The sequence below is a fragment of the Arvicola amphibius genome, chromosome 2 (genome assembly GCF_903992535.2).
Source record: "Arvicola amphibius chromosome 2, mArvAmp1.2, whole genome shotgun sequence".
Classification (NCBI taxonomy): domain Eukaryota; kingdom Metazoa; phylum Chordata; class Mammalia; order Rodentia; family Cricetidae; genus Arvicola; species Arvicola amphibius.
The window spans coordinates 77,212,767-77,236,103 of NC_052048.2; the positions used below are offsets into that span (position 1 = coordinate 77,212,767).

Here is a 23,337-nt window from a genome sequence, read left to right on the forward strand (position 1 = left end):
GGTTTAGGTATCAGGGTAACTGTAGCTTCATAGAAGGAATTTGGCAGTGACTCTTGTGTTTCTATATTATGAAATACCTTAAGGAGTATAGGTATTAGGTCTTCTTGGAAGTTCTGGTAGAATTCCGCATTGAAACCATCTGGTCCTGGGCTCTTTTTGGTAGGGAGGTTTCTGATAACAGTTTCTAATTCTTCGCGACTAACAGGACGATTTAGAGCATTTACCTGGTCCTGGTTTAACTTTGGTATATGGTATTTATCTAAAAAACTGTCCATTTCTTTTACATTTTCCAATTTTGTGGCATACAGGCTTTTGTAGTAAGATCTAATGATTCTCTGAATTTCCTCTGTGTCTGTGGTTATGTCCCCCTTTTCATTTCTGATCTTATTAATTTGCGTGTTCTCCCTCTGCCGTTTGATTAGTTTGGCTAAGGGTTTGTCAATCTTGTTGATTTTCTCCAAGAACCAGCTTCTTGTTTCATTGATTCTTTGGATTGTTTTCTGTGTTTCTATTTTGTTGATTTCTGCCCTCAGTTTGATTATTTCCAGTCTTCTACTTCTCCTAGGTGAGTCTGCTTCTTTTTTTTCCAGAGCTTTCAGGTGTGCTGTTAAGGCACCAATGAGTGCTTTCTCTGTTTTCTTTAAGTGGGCACTTAGTGCTATGAACTTTCCTCTTAGCACTGCTTTCATTGTGTCCCATAGGTTTGAGTATGTTGTGTCTTTGTTTTCATTAAATTCAAGAAAGACTTTAATTTCTTTCTTTATTTCTTCCTTGACCCAGGTGTGGGTCAATAGTTGACTGTTCAGTTTCCATGAGTTTGTGGGCTTTCTGGGGGTAGCATTGTTGTTGAATTCTAATTTTAATCCATGGTGATCCGATAAGACACAGGTGGTTACTAATATTTTTTTGTAACTGTGGAAGTTTGCTTTGTTACCAAGTATATGGTCAATTTTCGAAAAGGTTCCATGAGCTGCAGAGAAGAAGGTATATTCTTTCCTATTTGGGTGGAATGTTCTATAGATGTCTGTTAAGTCCATGTGGTTCATTACCTCCATTAAGTCTTTCAATTCTCTGTTAGGTTTCTGTCTGATTGACCTGTCCATTGGTGAGAGAGGAGTGTTGAAGTCTCCAACTATTAGTGTGTGTGGTTTGATGGCTGCCTTGAGTTCTAGAAGTGTTTCTTTTACATAAGTGGGAGCTTTTATATTAGGGGCATAGATATTCAGGATTGAGACTTCATTCTGATGGGTTTTTCCTGTTATGAGTATAAAGTGTCTCTTTCCATCTCTTCTGATTGATTTTAGTTTGAAGTCAACTTTGTTGGAAATTAGTGTGGCCACACCCGCTTGTTTCTTAGGGCCATTTGCTTGATAAACCTTTTCCCAACCCTTTACTCTGAGTAGGTGCCTGTCTTTGTGTTTGAGGTGTGTTTCTTGTAAACAGCAAAATGTTGGATTCTGTTTTCGTATCCAGTCTCTTAGCCTGTGCCTTTTTATAGGTGAATTGAGTCCATTGATATTAAGTGATATTAATGACCAGTGGTTGTTAACTTCAGTCATTTTTAGTAGTAGAGTTTGTGTGTTTCCCTTCTTCTAGTTGTGCTGGTGAAGGGTCGGTAGATGCCTGAGTTATTGTGGGCGTTGTTGGACTCCTTGGTTTGTGATTTTCCTTCTATTACTTTCTGCAAGGCTGGATTTGTGGCTGCGTATTGTTTAAATCTGTTTTTGTCCTGGAATATCTTGTTTTCTCCATCAATGGTGAATGCAAGCTTTGCTGGGTATAATAGTCTAGGCTTGAATCCATGTTCCCTTAGTGTCTGTAGCACATCTATCCAAGCTCTTCTGGCTTTCATGGTTTCCATTGAGAAATCAGGTGTAATTCTGATAGGTTTCCCTTTATATGTTACTTGACCTTTTTCCTTTGCGGCTCTTAATATCTGTTCTTTATTCTGTATGTTTTGTGTTTTGATTATTATATGGCGTGGGGATGCTTTCTTTTGATCCAGTCTATTTGGTGTTCTGTAGGCTTCTTGTACCTTCATAGGAACATCCTTCTTTAGGTTGGGGAAGTTTTCTTCTATAATTTTGTTGAATATGTTTTCTGGGCCTTTGAGTTGTAATTCTTCTCCTTCTTCTACCCCAATTATTCTTAGGTTTGGTCTTTTCATGGTGTCCCAGATTTCCTGAATGTTTTGTGTTAAGAATTTGTTAGATTTGTTTAGTTCTTTAATCTGTGAGTTTATTTCCTCTATTGTATCTTCAGAGTCCGAGATTCTTTCTTCCATCTCTTGTATTCGGTTGGAAATACTTGTCTCTGAAGTTTCTGTTCGTTTACTCAGAGTTTCCATTTCCAGTCGTCCCTCAGATTGTGTTTTCTTCAATACCTCCATTTCATTTATCAGGTCTTGTACTGTTTCCCTTACCTGCTTGATTGCTTTTTCTTGTTTTTCTTGTTTTTCTTGGGTATCTTTGAGAGATTTATTTATTTCCTCTACCTTTTTGTTTGTCATCTCCATTTCTTTATGGCAGTTTTTTACCTCCTGTTTAAGGTCCTCTATTATTTTCATAAAGTACTGTTTAAGGTCGGTTTCTTCTATATCTTCTGGGGTAGGGTGTTCAATTCTTGTTGTTTCGGGATGTCTGGCTTGTGGTGATGTCATGTTGCCTTTCATGTTGTTGGAGGAGCTCCTGCATTGGCGCCTGCCCATCTCTTCCTTCAAAAGGAGCCCGGAGGCGTTTGGTGTCCTAGACCAATCTTTGCTGTGACTGAAACTGGTTGGATCTCCCCAGTGCCAGAGGAGGACCTATTCCTTGCGTCACAATCTGAAGAAGCCCACACTCCCTTGCAGGAATCCTCAGACCTGCCTGGAGGCCAGAGTCTGACTCCTCTGGGTGGATGGCCTTAGAACAGGAGCAGGACACCTGAGAACACTAGGGAAATCTTGGGAGACACAGGGACGGGAGAAACCGACACAAGCCTGCAGAGGGAAGTGGGTGTAGGGGGTCTGTGCTCTCTTCCAGGTCAGGTCGCCCCAGGGTCCGCATTCACTCACCAGTTCAGATGGAATGTCAGGGCACAGGATCAGGGATTCCAGGCAGCCCAGGGTCGCAGCCCAGACAAAAGGGCCAAGGTGGGGGCAGGGCGGGATGGAATACCACACAGCGAACCTGGCAGCACAATCTGAAGGAGCCCGCACCCCTCCGCAGGAATCCTCAGACCTGCCTGGAGGCCAGAGTCTGACCCCTTTGGGTGGATGGCCTTAGAACAGGAGCAGGACACCTGAGAACACTAGGGAAAGCTTGGGAGACACAAGCCTGCAGAGGGAAGTGGGGGTAGGGGGTCTGTGCTCTCTTCCAGGGCAGGTTGCCCCAGGGTCCGCATTCACTCACCAGTTCAGATGGAATGTCAGGGCACAGGATCAGGGATTCCAGGCAGCCCAGGGTCGCAGCCCAGACAGAAGGGCCAAGGTGGGGGCATGGCGGGATGGAATACCACACGGTGAACCTGGCAGCACAATCTGAAGGAGCCCGCACCCCTCCGCAGGAATCCTCAGACCTGCCTGGAGGCCAGAGTCTGACCCCTTTGGGTGGATGGCCTTAGAACAGGAGCAGGACACCTGAGAACACTAGGGAAAGCTTGGGAGACACAAGCCTGCAGAGGGAAGTGGGGGTAGGGTGTCTGTGCTCTCTTCCAGGGCAGGTTGCCCCAGGGTCCGCATTCACTCACCAGTTCAGATGGAATGTCAGGGCACAGGATCAGGGATTCCAGGCAGCCCAGGGTTGCAGCCCAGACAAAAGGGCCAAGGTGGGGGCAGGGCGGGATGGAATACCACACGGTGAACCTGGCAGCACAATCTGAAGGAGCCCGCACCCCTCCGCAGGAATCCTCAGAACTGCCTGCCACAATTTTTTTTACCCATTCTTCCATTGAGGAGCATCTAGGTTGTTTCCAAGTTCTGGCTATTACAAATAATGGTGCTATGGACCTAGTTGAACAAATTCTTTTGTGGTATGATCGAGCATCTTTTGAGTATATTCCCAAGAGTGGTATTGCTGGATCCTGAGGTAGGTAGATTCCCAATTTTCTGAGAAACTGCCACACTGATTTTTAAAGTGGCTGTACAAGTTTGCATTCCCACCATCAATGGAAGAGTGTTCTCCTTACTCTACATCCTCTCCAGCATAAACTATCATCAGTGTTTTTTTGCTTTTAGCCATTCTGACAAGTGTAAGATGGTAATTCAATGTTGCTTTGATTTGCATTTCACTGATAGCTAAGGAAGTGCAACATGTCCTAAAGTATCTTTTGACCATTTGAAATTCTTCTGTTGAGAAATTTCTGTTTAGTTCAGTACACCATTTTAATTGACTTACTTTGATACTTTGATTTTTAAAAATCTAATTTCTAATGTCTAATTTCTTGAGTTCTTTATATATTTTGGAAATCAGTCCTTTTTCTGATGTGGGGTTGGTGAAGATCTTCTTCCAATCAGTAGGTTGCCTTTTGGTCTTATTGATTGTGTCTTTTGCTTTACAGAAGACTCTCAGTTTCAGGAGGTCCCATTTATTCATTGTTGCTCTTATTGTCTGTGCTACTGGAAGTGGTCTCCTGTGCTCAGGCTTTGAAGGCTACTTTCCTCTTTCTTTTCTATCAGGTTTAGTGTGGCCAGATTTATATTGAGGTCTTTAATCCATTTGTACTTGAATTTCATGCATGGTGATAGATATGTGTCTATTTTTATTCTTCTACAGATTGACATCCAGTTATGCCATTTGTTGAAGATGCTTTCTATTTTCCATTGTATAATTTTAGCTTCTTTGACATAAATCAGGTGTTCATAGGTGTGTGGATTCATATCCAGATCTTCAATTCAATTCCATTGGTCAACATCTCTTTTTATGTCAATACCAAGCAGTTTTCATTATTGTAGCTCTGAAATAGAGCTTGATGTCAGAGATGGTAATGCCTCCAGAAGTTCCTTTACTGTACAGGATTGTTTTGGCTATCCTGTGTTTTTTTTTGTTTTTCCATATGAAGTTGATTATTATTTTTTCAACATCTGTGAAGAATTGTGTTGGGATTTTGATGGGGATTGCATTGAATCTATAGAAAAAGATTGCTTTTGCTAGGATTTCCATTTTCACTATGTCAATCCTTCCTATCCAAGAGCATGGGAGATCTTTCCATTTTCAGGTAACTTCTTCAGTTTCTTTCTTCAAAGACTAAAGTTTTTGTCAAATAGGTCTTTCACTTCATTGATTAGTGTTATTACAAGATACTTTATGCTATTTGTGGCTATTGTGAAAGGTGATGTTTCTCTGATATCCCTCTCATCTTCTTTATTTTTGTGTATAGAAGGGCTACTGATGTTTTTGAACTGATACTGTATCCTGCCATATCAATGAAGGTATTTATCAGCTGTAGGAGTTCTTTGGTAGAGTTTTTGGGGTCACTTATGTACACTATCATATTATCTGCAAATAATGAAAGTTTGACCCCCTACTTTCCAATATAAATCCCTTGACTCCTTATGTTGTCTTATTGCTATTGCTAGAATTTCAAGCACTATATTGAAGAGATATGGAGAGAGTAGACAGCCTTGTCATGTTCCTGATTTTAGTGGAGTCGTTTTGAGTTTCTCTCCATTTAATTTGATTTTAGCTGTTAGCTTGCTGATATTGCTTTTATTATATTTAGATATGACCCTTGTATCCCTAATCTCTCCAATACCATTATGATAAAGGAGTGTTAAATGTTGTCAAATGATTTTCAACATCTAATGAAATGATCATATGATTTATTTTTTTCAGTTTGTTTATATGATGGATTACATTTATTAATTTTTATATGTTGAACCAGTACTGCAAATCTGGGATGAAGCCAAATTGATCATAATGGATGATTTTTTGATATGGTCTTGGATTTGATTTGCCAGTATTTTACTGAGAATTTTTATATCGATGTTCATGAGTGAGAATGGTCTGTAATTCTCTTTCTTGATTGAATCTTGTGCAGTTTTGGTATCAGGCTAACTGTAGCCTCATTAAAAGAGTTTGGCAATGACCCTTATGTTTCTATTATGTGGAACACATTGAGGAGTATATGTATTAGCTCTTTTTGGACGTTCTCATAGAATTCTCCAGTCAAACCATTTGGCCCTGGTCTTTTTTTGGTTTGGTGGTTTTTGATGACAGCTTCTATTTCCTTGCACCTTGTTGGCCTATTTAGATTGTTCACCTGGTATTAATTTAATTTCGGTATATAGTATCAGTCTAAAAAATTGTCTATTTCTTTTACATTTTTCAATTTTGTGGGGTACAGGCTTCTGTAGTAAGACAAATTGATTCTCTGAATTTTCTCCGTATTTGTTGTGTCCCCCTTGTCATTTCTGATCTTGTTAATTTGGATATTCTCTCTCTATCTTTTCATTAGTTTTGATAAGGGTTTAACAATCTTGTTTGGTGTGGGAGAATTGTCTGTAATCTGTCAATCATGTTTTAAATAAACGCTGATTGGCCGGGCAGGAAGTAAAGGTGGGAAAACCAGATAGGAAGTAGAAATGATGTAATGAGAACAGGAGAATTCTGGGAAGGAGAAAGTTGATTCCTCCCACTCCTGCCCAGATCACCGAAGCAGCAGGATGTGATCTGCTCCACTGAAAAAAGGTACTGAGCCACATGGCTAACATAAATCAGAAAATTGGGTTAATCAAGATGTGAGAGTTAGCCAGTAAGAGACTAGAGCTAATGAGCCAATCAGCTTTATAACTTAAAAAGATCTCTGTGTTATTTCTTTGGGGGCTTGCCGGCTGTGGGGCACAGGGCAGGACAGAAACCCAAACAAGCAGGCCTGGTCCCCTCATGTTATATTGTTGTTTTTCTCAAAGAATCAGCATTTTGTTTCAATGGTTTTTTTGTATTGTTTTCTTTGTTTCTATTTTGTTGATTTCAGCCCTCAATTTGATTATTTCCAGTCTTCTACTCCTCCTGGGTGAGTCTGCTTCTTTTTTTCTAGAGCTTTTAGGTGTGCTGTTAAGTCTCTAATGTGTGCTTTCTCCATTTTCTTTATGTGGGCACTTAGTGCTATAAAGTTTACTCTTAGCACTGCATCATAGTGTCCCATAGGTTTAAATATGTTGTGTCTTCATTTTCATTGAATTCAAGGAAGACTTTGATTTCTTTCTATTTCTTCCTTGACCTAGGGGTGGTTCAGTAGTTGACTGTTCAGATTCCATGAGATTGTGGGCTTATGAGGGTAGTATTGTTGTTAAATTCTAACTTTAATCCATGGTGATCTGATAAGACACACATGGTTACTCCATTTTTCTTGGTATTTGTGGATGTTTGCTTTGTTATTGAGTATATGATCAATTTTATATAAAGTTCTATGAGGTACTGAGAAGAAGGTATATTCTCTCCTGTTAGGATGAAATGTTATACAGATGTCTGTTAAGACCAGTTGATTCATTACATCTCTTAATTCTCTTATATCTCTGTTAAGTTTATGTCGGGATGATCTGTCTATTGATGAGAGAGGAGTATTGAAGTCTCCTACTATTAGTTTGTAGGCTTTAATGTGTGATTTAAGTTTTAGTAATGTTTCTTTTACACATGTGGGTGTTCTTATATTAGGGGCATAGATATTCAAGATTGAGACTTCATCTTGATGAATTGTTCTTGTTATGAGTATAAATTGTCCTTCTCCATCTCTTCTGATTGATTTTAATTTTAAATATATTTTGTTAGATATTAGGATAGCCACATTGACTTGTTTCTTAGCTCCATTTGATTGGAAACCTTTTCCCAACCCTTTACTCTGTGGTTGTGTCTGTCTTTGAAGTTGAGGTGTACTTCTTGCAAACAGCAGAAGGCTGGATCCTGTTTTCATATCCATTCTCTTTACCTGTGTCTTTTTATAGATGAGTTGGGTTTGTTGTTAATAAGCCATATTAATTTCCACTGGTTGTTAACTCTGGTTATTTTTTTGCTGGTAGTGTTTGTGTGTTTCTTTTCTTTGGGTTGATTTGGTGGTGGATGTCTGTGTTATTGTTGGTGTTGTTAGCTTCCTTGGGTTAAGATTTTCCTTCTAGTACTTTCCTTAAGGTTGGGTGTGTGGATATGTATTGCTTAAATCTGTTTTTGTCATGGAATATTTTGTTTTCCTCTATTGATGGTGAAAGAAATTTTTGCTGGGAATAGTAGTCTGGACTTGCATCCATGGTCTCTTAGTGTCTTCAGCACATCTATCCAAGACCTTCTGGCTTTCATGTTTTCCATTGAGAAGTGAAGTGTAATTCTGATAGGTTTCCCTTTGTATGTTACTTGACCTTTTATCCCTTGCATCTCTTAATATTTGTTCTTTATTCTGTATGTTTTGTGTTTTGATTATTATATGGCGAGTGGATGCTTTTTTTTGGTCCAGTCTATTTGGTGTTCTGTGTGCTTCTTGTACCTTCATAGGACTATCCTTCTTTAGGTTGGGAAAGTTTTCTTCTATAATTTTGTTGAATATATTTTCTGGGCCTTTGAGTTGTAACTCTTTTCCTTCTTCTACTCCTATTATTCTTAGGTTTGGCCTTTTCACAGTATCCCAGATTTCCTGGATGTTTTGTGTTAAGAATTTGTTGGATTTGATTTGTCCTTTAATCAGTGAGTTTATTTCCTCTATAGTGTCTTCTGCACCTGAAATTCTTTCTTCTATCTCTTGTATTCATTTGGTTATTCTTATCTCTGTAGTTCCTCTTTGTTTACCCAGATTTTCCATATCCAGCTTTCCCTCAGTTTGTGTTTTCTTTATTACCTCCATTTCAGTCTTCAAGTCTTGAACTGTTTTCTTCACCTTTTTGATTGCTTTTTCTTGGTTTCCTTGGGTATCTTTGTGGGGTATCTTTATTAATTTCTTATAACTTTTTGTTTGTCTTCTCTTCCATTTCTTTAAGGGAGTTTTCTACTTCCTCTTTTAAGGTCTCCATCATTTTCATAAAATTACGATTAAAGTCATTTTCTTCTGTTTCCTCAGGTTTATGATGATCAAGTCTTTCTTTTGTGTGTTTGCTGGATATTGGTGTTACCATGTTGGTTTTCAGGATGTTGGAGGAAATCTTGCATTGCCACCTATCCATGTCTTCCTTCTAATGAGTCCAGCAGAGTCTTGGTGTCTTGGTCCAATCTTTTGCTCTGTCTGTCTGAGTACTTGGGAGTTTTTCTTGGTCTGACCTCTCTTAGGTAACTTAAGTATTTGAGCAAACTCTGTTGCATGGTTTTCTCTGGTACCTTAAGCACTGGAGCAGCTGTGTTGCACAGTTCCAAGGACCTCTAAGGCAAAAGGTCTGGCTTGGGGGCAGGATGGGTTGTGGGAAAGAAAGCCCAGAAGCAGGAATACTCCTCACTGGCTGGCTAGAAAATCTTAGGGAATTTGGGAGGTAGCCCTGGATTCTGTCCCACTGGAAAGGTTCTAGATAGTGGCACATCTGGTGCCAGCGACTCACCTTGCTGGTCCCCTCAGCACTGGAGAAGGCTGTGTTGCAGGGTTCCAAGGAACCTGCAGGTGAAAGGGCATTCTTGGGGGCAGAGTGGTGCTTCTGTCACCACTGAAACACCTCTCTGGTCACCTCAGCACTTTAGCAGGCTGTGTTCAGGGTTCCCAGGACCTTACAGGCCAAAGGGTGAACTTGGGGACAGGGTGCATTGTGGGAAAGAAAGCACAGCCCAGGAACACTCCCTGTTGGCTCTCTGGTACCCTCAGCAACAGAGTAGGCTGTGTTGTAGGGTTCCAAGGACCTTGCAGATAAAAAGGTGGGCTTAGGGGCAGAGTGGTCCTTCTGGTACTGCTGACTCACCTCTCTGGTCCCCTCAGCACTAGAGCAGGCTGTGTTTCCAAGAGTTACTAATTCTAACATAGTTCCTGATTAAATGGTAGAGCAAAGGTGGATAAATTAGTAGCAGTTAAAAGCACTTCCTTCTTTTGTAGTTTGTTTTCCAACATACACACATCAACTAGCACAAAACTTTCTGAAACTCCAGCTCACTGAATTATGATGCCCTTATTTGACTGCTATCAACACTCACTCATGCTTACACTCTCACCCCAAATTTAAATAAAGTAAATTATTGAAAACAATAAATAGTAGGTTATACTGGCAAGATTGCTCAACTTGTAACAGCAAAGTTGATTACAACAAAGGTAGATGAGTCTGTATTTGTTTTCCAGATTCTAAATTGTGGAAACAAAGATCTAACTCCAGCACATTATCTTCTGACCTTCTCTCTCTTCTCTCTCTCTCTAACTCTTCATCTTCCTTTCCCTTCCCTTCCCTCCCTCCTTCTCTACTCATACCACCCTCCTCCCTCCCCCTCTCTCTCTCTCTCACACACACACACACACACACACACACACACAGAGAGAATTTTATGATCACATACAGAGAGAGAGAGAGAGAGAGAGAGAGAGAGAGAGAGAGAGAGAGAGAGAGACATACACACACACATACACACCCCAAATGACTTTGGTTAACATTTTTTCAAGTTGAAACAATTTGTATTTATTATCTCTTAAAAACTTTTAAAAAAAACCAGTAAATCTTAAGTGATAGGAAAGTCTAAAAAGAAATACTGGGGGTGGGATGGAATAGGAAAATATACTATCAGGGAGATAGGGGAGAAAAAAGGAAAATCATCCAAAGACAAATATGTGATAATAAAAATTTAAATGAATAATGATTAATTAAGAAACAATTAAAAAGGTCTACATTTTGTTGAGGAATCATTGAATTGTAAGGTATATTGGATGGGATAAACAAGCAAATCATTTTTTCTCTTTTCTATTATTGTTTAATTTTAATTTTTTTAATATATTAGATATAAAAAAACAATACAAATTCCCACTCCCTCCCCTCCCCCCATTCCCTCCACACACCCTCCCACCCTACCCCTATCTAATCCTAAGAGAGATTTAGGCACTTTGACAAGCAAATACTTTTATAAAAGTTTGTTTTATTATTTAAGATCTTTCCCCAAACAAGTCTAGAGCTGGTTATTGAGATGTCAGAGAGTAAAAGACAGCTGAGAGACTGAGACTCAGTGAGCAGCAACCCAAAGAGGATTTTGTTCAACCATGGAGCACTGTGGGAGGATCCTCTTTACTCTGCTGACAGAAATAGATTGCAGCATCATCAGCCTCTACAGGATTGATGGTGAAGGTGAAATCTGTCTCAGACCCACTGCCACTAAACCTGGCTGGGACTCCAGATTCTAGGTTGGATGCAACATAGATCAGGAGTTTGGGAGACTGTCCTGGTTTCTGCTGATACCAGTGCAGAAGATTTTCATCATATTTATTGACACTTTCACTGGACTTGCAAGAGATGGTGGCCTTTTGTCCCAGAGACACAGACAGCAAAGATGGAGACTGGGTCAGTACAAGCTCCCCAGAGGAACCTGGAACCATAAACACACAAATAATGGTCATACATATTTAGAAATCTTCCCAGCAGAGAAATCTTTCATTTAGAAATTTTAACAATACTTGTGGGCATCACTTTGAGAACTAGAAAGTCAAAGGGGATGGGGGAACTTAAAACCAATTTCAAGTGCCTCAAATCTAATGATTAAGATTACAGAGGCATGGAAAACCATAATGGCCACAGAGGATGCTCCCAACACTGCAGTTCACCCTCTCACCTGGAACCTCTAGCAGCAGCATCCATAGCAAGAGTACCTTTGACTCCATTTCTGAGTGTTTGAAAAGAGAATGCTTCTTAGGCTCCTGTCAGCTGCTCTTAAAGGAGCTTGGGCTGTTGTATAAAGACTCAATATGTAAATCAGCCCAGAAGAGTGTGCTGGTGCTCAAAGGGGCACCTGCTCTTGTTTCACTCACTGGGAGTTGGTGTCAGCAGTTGGTGTTTACTAGAGCATGGCATGTGTGTCTTAAAGGAGTTTTGATGCTTATTCTATTGAATCTTTATCCTCTACATTTTCTTAGGTGTGATGTTGGGGATTGTGTTATTTCTGGAACTTTCTTTGTTGTACAGGATTGTTTTGAGTATCCCAGTTTTTTTGTTTTTCCATGTGAAATTGATTATCTTTCTTTCAAGGTCTGTGAAAAATTGAGTTGGGATTTTGATGGGAATTCTATTGAATCTATAGACTGATTTTGGTAGCATTGCCATTTTAATTTTATTGATCCGACCTATCCAAGAGAATGGGAAATCTTTCCATTTTCTGATATCTCCTTTAATTTCCTTCTTCAAAGTTTTAATGTGTTTTAAACAATCGTCATTACTTTGATTAGTGTTGTCCTGAGATTTTTTTTTGTATTTTTGTGGCTATTGTGATGGATGATGTTTCTATGATATCTTTCTCAGTTTCTTTATCATTTGTATGAAGAAATATACTGATTTTTTTTTAGTTGATCTTATATTCTGCCACATTCTTGAAGGCATTTATCAACTGTAGGAGTTCTCTGGTAGAGCTTTTGGGCCACTTATGTACACTATCATATCATCTGCAAATAGAGAAAGTTTTACCGCTTTCTTTCCAATTTTAATCCCCTTGTTCTCCTTTTGGTGTCTTATTGCTATTGTTAAAACTTCAGGAACTATGTTGAAAAGATAAGGAGACAGCAGACAGCCTTGTCTTGTTCCAGATTTTAGTGGAATTGTTTTGAGTTTGTTACTCTCCATTTAATTTGATGTTGGCACTGGGCTTGTTCTATATTGCTTTTATTATATTTAGATATGTTCCTTACATCCCTGATATCTCCAAGAACTTTATCACAAAGTGCTGTTGAATTTTGTGATCATAAGGTTTTTTCTTTCAGTTCATTTACATGGTAGATTACATTGATAGTTTTCATATGTTGAACCAGCCCTGCATCTCTGGAATGAAGCCAACTTGGTCATCATTGATGACTTTTTAAATGTGTTCTTGGATTCGGTTTTCCAGTATTTTATTGAACATTTTGTAGAAGGAAGCGGCAGGGCTGCGTCCCGCCACCCGGCCGCCGGCTAGCTTTACACCTGAAATAATTACACAGAAACTGTATTCTTTTAAATACTGCCTGGCCCATAGTTTCAGCCTCTTATTGGCTAATTCTCACATCTTCCTTTAACCCATATTTAGTAATCTGTGTAGCACCACAAGGTGTGGCTTACCAGGAGAGATCTTAACCTGTGTCCATCTCGGAGAGGAGAAGCATGGAGACTCACTATGGCGACTGCCTGAAGCATCTCCCCAACTCTACTTCCTTGTTCCCACAATTCTGTTCTGTCTACTCTGCCTACCTAATTTTCTGTCTCTTAAAGGGCCAAGGCAGTTTTCTTTATTAATTAACCAATGAAAGTAACATAGACAGATAACTCTCCTCCATCATTTCCCCTTTTTCTGTTTAAACAAAAAAGAAAGGCTTCAACTTTAACATAGCAAAATTACATATAACAAAACAGTTATCAAGCAAGTATTACAGTTATAATATTTAGATCTATTTTATCTTTTATCATAACTAAGGAAAGCTATAACTATCTATTTATTCTTCAACTCCATCAAAGACTCCAGAAGGATATAATATTACCTAAGTAAACAAGTCATTTGCAACTTTCAAACTCTAGAAATGACAGAGACAACTCGCTGCCTGGACAGTCACCCAAAGTTCCTCTGTACCGTTGGGGCATCCATCTTCAGGCTACAGGCCCATAAGTATCCAGCAGACATTTCCATGAAGCAGGAAATTCCAAAGACAGTTCAGTCACTTTCTGTTGTGTCCTGCAGAATGTCTCGCAGACTCTTTCATGAATCAGGAACCCCGAAAGACCATCTCACCTTTAGGCAAGTTCAGCAGTCCTCATTCTGTGGGTTCCTTGTGTCCAGTTTATGCAACAGTCCAGGCAAGAGCAGCTTCTTGTGCAAATGGCTAACAAACTCCATAAGTAGCCTCTTCGATGCCCATCTTCCTCTCGAAGTAGATTGGTGCTGCCAGGAGCAGACGTGTCTCATTGTCATGAAAAACCCTAAGTTATTAAAACATTAAATGCCATATTCTGCAGTCTTTGAAAGATATGAAGAATGCCTATCTGAAATATATCTATGCACATCTAGAAAATCTAACTAACATGACTACAAGTTTGACTATTGAAAGATATGAAGAATGCCTATTTAACTAAAGTATATCTCTATATATCTAGAAAATCTAACTAACATGACTACAAGCTTGACTATTATCGATGATTATCCATTAACAACCTATATTTCCTAATTATACATTACAGTTTTTAAAATGAACTACACAATCACAACAGCTTAATCAAGATCAGAAATACATATACATATAACAAATTGACCTTAAAATCCATACCAATGCAAATTATTCATATCTATATCATCTCCCCCTTTAAATGTAAAAGAACATTTATAAACAATATTTGGGAAAATGGGCACAGTTATTTCCCTCCAAACTGCTTCCTGCTGAATGAGGGTGCTGTTATTTAGGTCTTTCATGGTGTAACCTGTGTGCTAGGTTCCTCTCAGTTGGCAGTTGAGTGAAGTAATTTTTTGAAGATGTTCACAGCACCCTTTCAGGAGGGTGTGGTCTATCATACCATATTGGGATAGAAGCAATCCACAGAGTCTCGTCCTCTGTGAAAACAAAAGAAGAAACTCTTTTCCAAAGCATCATGTCCTTAGATCCAAATCCTGAAGTCATACCGTTAAGATGTCCATTCTGGTCTAGACTGGCAGCCCATATAATGAAATGTCTCTCTGTATTTAGCTCCTTTACAGTCAAAAATTTCAAAGAAAACACAATAAAATACATAATCCAGATTCTCTGTGAATTTTCCATTTTCATGTGGCTTATTTTTACTCTATCACTTTATTTCTTTTAATCTATAACTATCTCTACTCTGTCTCTTTAAAGACTTTACCCTTATTTTAGGCATTAACTTTTTTGTATTTTTTTCTCTCTCAAGCATACATACGTTTATCCAGCATTGTGACTCATTTAAAAGTCTTTTATGTCTGAATCTGTCCTATTGTGAATCTGTAATTTTTTTACTGTCCAGAAACATGTTTGATTTGTGCCTTTACATCGCTAAGCACTTAAGACTCTAAGCTGTGACATTCCTGGATCAAAAACAGGTACTGTGAGCTTGCCACGCCCAGTCAAACATGGCGGAGCCACTTGTGACTCTGAATCGGTTGCAGCTCTGAGCTGCAGAGCTGCGGGCTGCTCTGGATGTTGGCTCCACCTCTCTCCAATTTCAAAATGGAGGACGTACCATTTTCTACTAGCTCTGGGGCCGCCAGGTAGGAGCTGCACTCAGCACTTTAACTCTGAGACTGAGCGTGCAGCACAGAAACTCTTTTCATCCAAGTTACAACCAAATCTGACGTGCAGAGCACAGCACAGCCTGGAAACATCGGCAGAAATCCGCCATGCTCTCCCGCTCACCTAAGCCCGATTCTGCCATCTGCCCAGGTGCAGGCAGGGAGCAGTGAGCCATTGGCATGGTCTTAGAGTACTTTCTTTCCGATCCCGAGCGGGCACACAAACATCCAGTCCATAAAAGCCACTGAAATGCTTTATGGCCAGAGTTTGCACTGGCGGCACAGCACCAGGAAGCCGCGTTTTAAAATGACTCAGCTTTTTCTCTGTCGCTATTGCCGAAACAGGAAATCTCTCTACAGCATATCCTAGCAAACAGCAAAAAGCTGTGTTAAACTCTCTCTCTCCTTTATTTAAAGCCCTCTCAGGTTTTTAAGTGGATTTAGTCACCACGTTGGAGTGCCAATCTGTAGAAGGAAGCGGCAGGGCTGCGTCCCGCCACCCGGCCGTGGGCTAGCTTTACACCTGAAATAATTACACGGAAACTGTATTCTTTTAAATACTGCCTGGCCCATAGTTTCAGCCTCTTATTGGCTAATTCTCACATCTTCCTTTAACCCATATTTAGTAATCTGTGTAGCACCACAAGGTGTGGCTTACCAGGAGAGATCTTAACCTGTGTCCATCTCGGAGAGGAGAAGCATGGAGACTCACTATGGCGACTGCCTGAAGCGTCTCCCCAACTCTACTTCCTTGTTCCCACAATTCTGTTCTGTCTACTCTGCCTACCTAATTTTCTGTCTCTTAAAGGGCCAAGGCAGTTTTCTTTATTAATTAACCAATGAAAGTAACATAGACAGATAACTCTCCTCCATCAACATTTTTTGTTTCTATGTTCATGATTGAGAGTCGTCTGTAATTCCCTTTCTTGGTTGAGTCTTTGTGTGGTTTTGGGATTAGGGTAACTGTAGCCTCATAAAAAGAGTTTGGCTATATAAAGGAAGTGCAGAGATATCATACTAGTGACTTAACATCACACCCGAAAGCTCTATAACAAAAAGAGGCAGAACACCCAGGAGGACTAGATAACAGGAAATAGTCAAATTGAGGATTGAAATCAATAAAAAAGAAACAAAGAAAACAATACAAAGAATCCATGAAACAAAAAGCTAGTTCTTTGTGAAATTCAACAAGATAGACAAACTGTTATCCAATTAAATAAAAAGACAGAGAGAGAACATCAAAATTAATAAAACCAGAAATGAAAAGGGGCTATAACAATAGTCACCAGGAAATCCAGAGAATTGTTATGTCATACTACTAAAATATGTACTCCTCAAAATTTGAAAATGTAAAAGAAATGGACAATTTTCTGGATAGGTACCACAGACCAAAATTAAATTAAGACCAGGTGAATAATTTAAATATGCTTATAACCTGCAAGGAAATAGAGGCAGTCATCAAAAGCCTCCCAGACAAAAAAGCCCTGGTTCAGATGGTTTCAGAACTTCAAAGAAGAGCTAATACTTAAACTCCTTCCCTAAAGTGTTCCACATAATAAAAACAGAAGGAATATTGTCAAACTGTCTTTATGAATATCTTGTCTTTTTCTGTCTATGGTGATTAAAATTTTGCTATGTATAGTAGTCTGGACTGGCATCCATTATCTCTTAATGCCTGAATAATGCTTCACCAGGACCCTCTGACTTTCATTGTTTCCATGGACAAGTCAGGTATAATTGTATTCAGTCTGCCTTTATGTATTGCTTGGCCATTTTTCTTCGCAGCTCTTCATATTCTTTCTTTATTCTGTTTGTTGAGTGTCTTCATTATTGGTGTGGAAAGTTCTTCTGTCTATGCATTCCTTTTATTTGTTAATCAATAAAGCTGTTTCAGCTAGTGGTTTATCAGAATAAAGTGGGAGTTCCAAGCAGATACAGGACAGAGTAGGCAGACAGAACAAGAAGGCATGGAGTTGCCCACAGGAGACAGACACACTTAAAACTTGCCAATAAGTCATAGCCATGTGGTGATATGCAGATATTAATAGAAATGGGTTAATTTAAGATATAAGAGTTAGTTAAAATTATACTGAAGCTGTTGGCCAAAGAGTATTGCAATTAATATAGATTTCCATGTGATTTTTTTTTTGGGAGTGTGGACAGCCAGGAAATAAACAAGTACCCCCTGCCAATAGGTTATTATGTGGTAAAGGGACTATTTTTGTGGTCCAGTCTATTTGGAGTTCTGTAAACTTCTTGTATTTTCATATCCCTTCCCTTGTTTATGTTGGTAACATTTTCTTCTGTGATTTTGCTGAGTATATTTTCTGTCCCGTTAAGTTGAACTTTGTCTCTTTCTTTAATCCCTATTATTCTTAGGTTTGGTCTCTTAATGGTTTCCCATATTTCTTGGATATTTTGTGTTAAGCTTTTGTTGGATTTAATATTTTCTTTGATCAGAAAATCTATTTCCTCTATTGCATCTTCAACACCTGAGATTCAATCTTCCATTTCTTGTTTTTTGTTGTTTATGCTTGCTTGCCTTTTTGTTCCTGATTGCTTACCCATATTTTCTGTTTCCAGAATTCCTTCAGTTTGTGTTGTTTTTATTGTCTCTATTTCAGTTTTCTAGTCTTGAGTCATTTCTTTTACCTTTGCAGTTTCTTTTTCTTGGTTTTCTTTAAGAGATTTGTTGATTTCTTCCAGTTTCTTGTTTGTCTTTTTCTCTATTTCTTTGAGGGAGATTTATATTTTTTCTTTAAGGGTGTGAATCCTTTTCCTAAAGTTATTTTTAAGGTCACTTTCTTCTTATTAGAAACCCAAGTGTATTTTGCTTACATGTCTAGCGGCCCTCTACACTATGGGAAATGACAGGATAAAACAACAAAGTCTGACAAGCCCCACCTGTGCTCCGTGAACCGTAGTCCACGTCCTGTGTGAGTTCATTCAGCTCCTGCCTGGCAGGGAAGATGCTCTCTACAAACTGTAAAGCACACGTGTGTGGAGGAGGGCCATATGACGAGCTCCCTCCTGTCACTGACATTTTGGGGACCTAAGTTTGTACAATAAAAGTTTCCAAACTCTTTTCAAAGCTCCAGTCTTTCCTGCAGACCTTCATTCCACAGTCCCCTTCACCCACGGCACGGCCCCTGGTGCATCTTTCAGAGGTTTGTTATCTGTGAAGTTTTCTGCAAACCTTTCTCTAGCTTTGTCCCAGTTCTTCTTTCTCTTATTCTGGAGAAAGTGGAGATCATCAAGTGAGGATGGCTTCCCTGTACCCAAGCCTGCATGTGTCCGTCGAAGCTGAAGCTGGATCGGCGTTTTCATTCCTCCACCATCCTTTCCCAGGCCCTCTCCCTTTTTCCAACCCATCTTCTCCAACATCTTCCGGCCTTTGTTGCTATCTGTAATTTCAGAGTGAACAGATGCAGGGGCATCATCTCTTTGGAAAGTCCCTTCGCTTCCAACCTGCTCCCTGCGTTTCCCAGCTCTGTCTTTATATTTTGGATTCTTCAACGTTTTTTCATCTTCGTAGTTGTGACTTCAGTATACATTTGTCCTGTCTCCCTGTGTCCATTGTTATAAGATGCACAGACAAGAAATTCTATGTGTGTACTTGTTTACACCCTTAGAACTTAGGTTTTTGTTCTTTTTAAGTTGAGAAACCATGAGTAGTGGAGCAAATCTTATCCTTGAAATAACTGCGTAAATTTAAGAACTGATGAGCAGGTAACGTGTTATAGAAAATTAGTCTCAAACTGTTTTCTTCTGTGAAGAATGTTGATTTGTACTATATATTCAGCATTTGCCTTTGGGTTTTTCCTAGCTATTGAAATATTTGATAGAGACCACTGGGTGCGTATTGGCGTGTTCAATGTGCTAGCATTTTTAGTTTTTTTTTTCATCACAAATAAGGCTTTATTTGTCACTATTAAACATCTGCATTTCACACAGACTCTTGGACTGGTGGTTCGTATCCATCAGCTCGCTCAACCTTAGCACCTGTCTCATCACCAGTAGTTTTTCCAGAACTACCGCCTTCACCATGGAGCTCCATGAGTTTTCCCAATTCAAACTTGGGTTTCTTCAGCATTTTTACTTTTCTAACGAAGACATCATGAAGAGGATAAACTGGACTGGCAAGCCTTTTCTATGTCTTTCCCGATGCTGTCTGGAATCAATTTATTAACCACTTCCTTCAAGTCGTTGGTCTGCACCTCTCGGGTCATGATCTCCATCATCTTCTTCCGGATCTGGCGGACCTGCTGGTGCTGTGCATACGAGGTCTTGCGGATCTGATTGTTGTGTTTTTTAGTGAAACCAACACAGAAGAGGCGGAGCAAATAACCATCGGTTGTCTTGACGTCAACATGAGCTTCAGTCATGGTCTGCCACTTTTTGACCATGGAACACATTTTATCCCGGGTAAAATCCATGCTGTGGAAGTTAGTCAGACAGTTTTTGCCCTGAACATCCTCAGTGATTAGCTTGAATTTTCTAAATGCAACTTCATCGTTTTGGAGCTCAGCAAGGCTCACTTCAAACACACGACCCTTGAGGCCATCGGATGCAATTTTGGTTCCTTGAGTCCTCGTTACTAGTGTCTTTCCAATGTTTCTAATATTGAACATGGCCAGGGCTTTCACATCATACCAGTCTTTCTTCGAAAATGGATCAACCACTTTCTTCTTGGCTCCCTTCTTGCCGCCTTTCGTCAGCCGCTTGTTCTTGCCGACCGCCATGGTGCTGCTCCGGGAGCCAAAAGGGCCATTTTTAGTTTTGATAAACACCATTGCAGGCAATGGGATCATGCCAGAGAAATCTGACAGCTAGTGCATATGATCACTTAGCCACGGCTTCAAAAACAAACATTTCCTGGAAATGTCTTCAAATGCAATAAAAAAATTTTAAAAGGAAAAAAAAAAAAGAAAAAAAAAAAGAAACCCAAGTGTACACTGCCAGGATCATGTAAGGTTTACTTCCTAGACAATCTCTTCACTTCTACATGAGCCTTCTTTGGGCTTTTCCATACTTTCCATGTGGAGTGGGAAACCTCAGCACAATAAGTCTTAGAATCTTTTCTCAGATGTACATCTTCTAATTTTTTAAGTTTATAATTCTATCTTAGGATAGTGAACCTGTTTTGTATTAATTTTCTATAGCTCCATAAGTTAATATATGAGCAGGGGTTATGTCTGGGTCCTTTCCTCAGGTCCTCATAGTCTCTAGCCAGCGTGTGGTCTGGGTACTCAGAGAATCTTTTCCAAGGCACATGAGGATGTTTGCACAACCTTCTTTATATGTTTCTTTCTTCAAAGTGTGGGTGTAGAAAATCCACATGGAACTTAATACTAGCCAGTCTTACACATACTCTGGAAGTCCTCATGTCTCTCTTCTCTTTGACATTTACCTGTCTCATCTACTCTCCTTTTGTCTATTTTTATTGCTATAGCTGAATACCAGAACCTGGGGATCTAGCACAGAAAGCACATCAATTTATTATAGTTCTGTGCTTGAGAAATCCTTAGAGCATGTAGCTGTTTGGACCACATCTTCTGTGTGTTTCTTTGTGTTTCATAATGTAGTGGAAGACTGGGTTCATCAGCCTGCCAGGTTTCTCACCTCATTACCACCCAGGCAAGCTCTCCAGCACTGCCCTGGCTAGATCACCCAAAGTTGCAGACAACAAGGAGCAGGGCCAATTCTCCTGCTCTCAGACCATTGTGTCCAGCTCACTCACACTACCAAGGCCAGTCCTACAGTTTCCCAGGTAAGGTATCTGTTATGCTTTCCCAATTGATGCACTTGGTCGGGAGGGTTAGTACTCATTCTAACATTCTTATATGTCCTGAGGTTGGTTCTCCTGCCTGTCAATGGTGGCAAGGGGTCAAGGAGAAAGCATTTTTCTTTTACCCTTGCCATCCCCTGGCACACCTGGGAGGTTGTGGGGGCAACCCTCTTGCTCTCACACCAACAGGCATGGCTTTCCTGAGACCCACCAACAGGGTTAGCTCTAGTGCACTGCATAGGCAAGATGCCATGCCCAGTCTCTTATGTTCTGTAGCTGATAAGGGGCAGGGCCAATTATCCCACTCTTGTGGCCCTGAGGCCAGCTCTCTCACCTGAAGCAGGTAGGAAGAGGTGAGGGGAGGGAGGGCTGCTTTCCCTAGTGTTGCATCTGGTGGGAGACAGTGCCAATTCTCCCACTCTTGTGACCTGAGGGCCAGCTCTCCCTCCTGTTACAGGCACTAAGGGACAGGAGAGGGGGGATGATGCTATCTCTCTCTCCCTCCCTCCCTCCCTCCACCAGATGGCAGATGAAGGGTGAGGCCAAATCTCTCAAGTACATCGGGTTCATCTCTACTATGCTCCCTAGGCTAGATGCAGGGCCCAATCCTTTGATTTGGAACTGGTGAGGAGCAGGTTCAGGTCTCCCACCCTTGTGATACTGAGGCCAGATTTTCTGGTCTGCAGTATGTTGTAAGGGATGAGAGACAAGAAGCAAACATGGTATCACTTTTGCTCATACCACTGCATGACAGACTGTGGGGCTAAGTCTCTCACACTTGCATGTGTGCTCACCTGCACACGTGACAGCAAGGACAGCTCTACTGTGCTGCACTGGGGAAGGAACAGGGGCCTGCTCTCCAGAGTGATACAGTTGGTGCTGGGCAGGGTCAACTGTGTGTAGCCCCATCCTCTGATTTTGGATGTAACAAGAGCCAAGGTCATCAACATCAGCACATCTGAGGTGAGGTCATGGAACCAGACATAGCCTCTGGCAGCAGTCTGGGCCCAGATGACACCATGGCCCAAGGTAGCAGCACAGTTCACTTAGAATGGCTTGGACCCAGTGGATGTTTGGCCCTTGAATCCCCACATAGGGCCAGATTTGGGCCCAGATCCAGGATGTATGTACTGCCTTTAATGGTGACAGGAGCCTTGAACATTAGTGCAGGTCCTGTCTTTGGCAGAGCTACAAACCCAGACATGGCTTTGGATGGAGTCCAAGACAGGACAATACCCTGAATCTGGGTGGCATCAAGTGTTACTCAGGTCTGTATGAGCTTAGCAGCCACATGAACTTTGGCTTCAAGGAGGTCACACATGGGTGGAGGCTCAGATATCGGGAATCAGTGTATCCTTTGGTGGTAACACAGGCCACAGAAATCAGCACAAACTCAGGCTGCAATAAGACCATGGATCCAGACATTGTTCTTGGCAACCACCCAGGCCTTGAAGTCATTGTGGCCCTAGTTGTCATTGCTGATTGTCCAGATGGACTTTGCACAATTGGTAACATGTCCCCCAAATGCCAAATGTACCCATTTGGCAGCACAGATTTCTGGATATCTGGTCAGCCGTTGATGGTAACAGGAACCACTGATATTGCTATTGCTATTGCTGTTGGTGATAGAGCCAAGGACCCAGACATGGCCTACTTCCACAGTTATGGACTAGATGATTGCATGGCTCCTGGTGCTGGAATTGGCTACCCAGGTCTGTAAGACCCCTGCAACAGTTTGACTCTCTAAGAGCAACATGATCTCAGGTGTTGGCCCAGACTTGAAATCTCTGCATGACTATTGGTGGCAACAGGAGTCTTGGATATCAACTCAGAGCCCAGTCACAACATGAACATTTTTCCTGACATCAGTCTTGGCCCAATGTCATTATGGTCATGAGTTTTGACACAGGATTCCTGGATTGGCATGTTCTCTGTGGGAGCACATCCCTTAGACATCTATTTGGTCACAAGGTAGTGACCCAAACTCTGGGCATCCACAGGACCCGTGGTGGTAAAGGGAGCCATAGACATAAACACAGACCTCCACATCTTCATCAGAATCACAGAGCAAATCATGGCTTTTGGAAGCAGCCCAATTACAGATATCTGGCCCTGGATCGCTGTAGAGCATCTACCTCAGTTCATTCCTCACTGCCATCACCTCTTCAGAACTGCCTTTCTCCCCAGCACATGAACAGTTCTGCTTCTCTTTCTACAATTTTGCCACCCTAT

The 23,337-nt window shown here is 40.7% G+C and overlaps 1 pseudogene and 1 gene segment (V, D, J or C); both read right to left on the minus strand.

Annotated features, from left to right (window-relative positions):
- LOC119806623 overlaps positions 1-23,337 on the minus strand; it is a 130,122-nt gene that overhangs the window by 96,754 nt on the left and 10,031 nt on the right.
- Positions 19,264-20,065, minus strand: LOC119806622 (annotated as a pseudogene).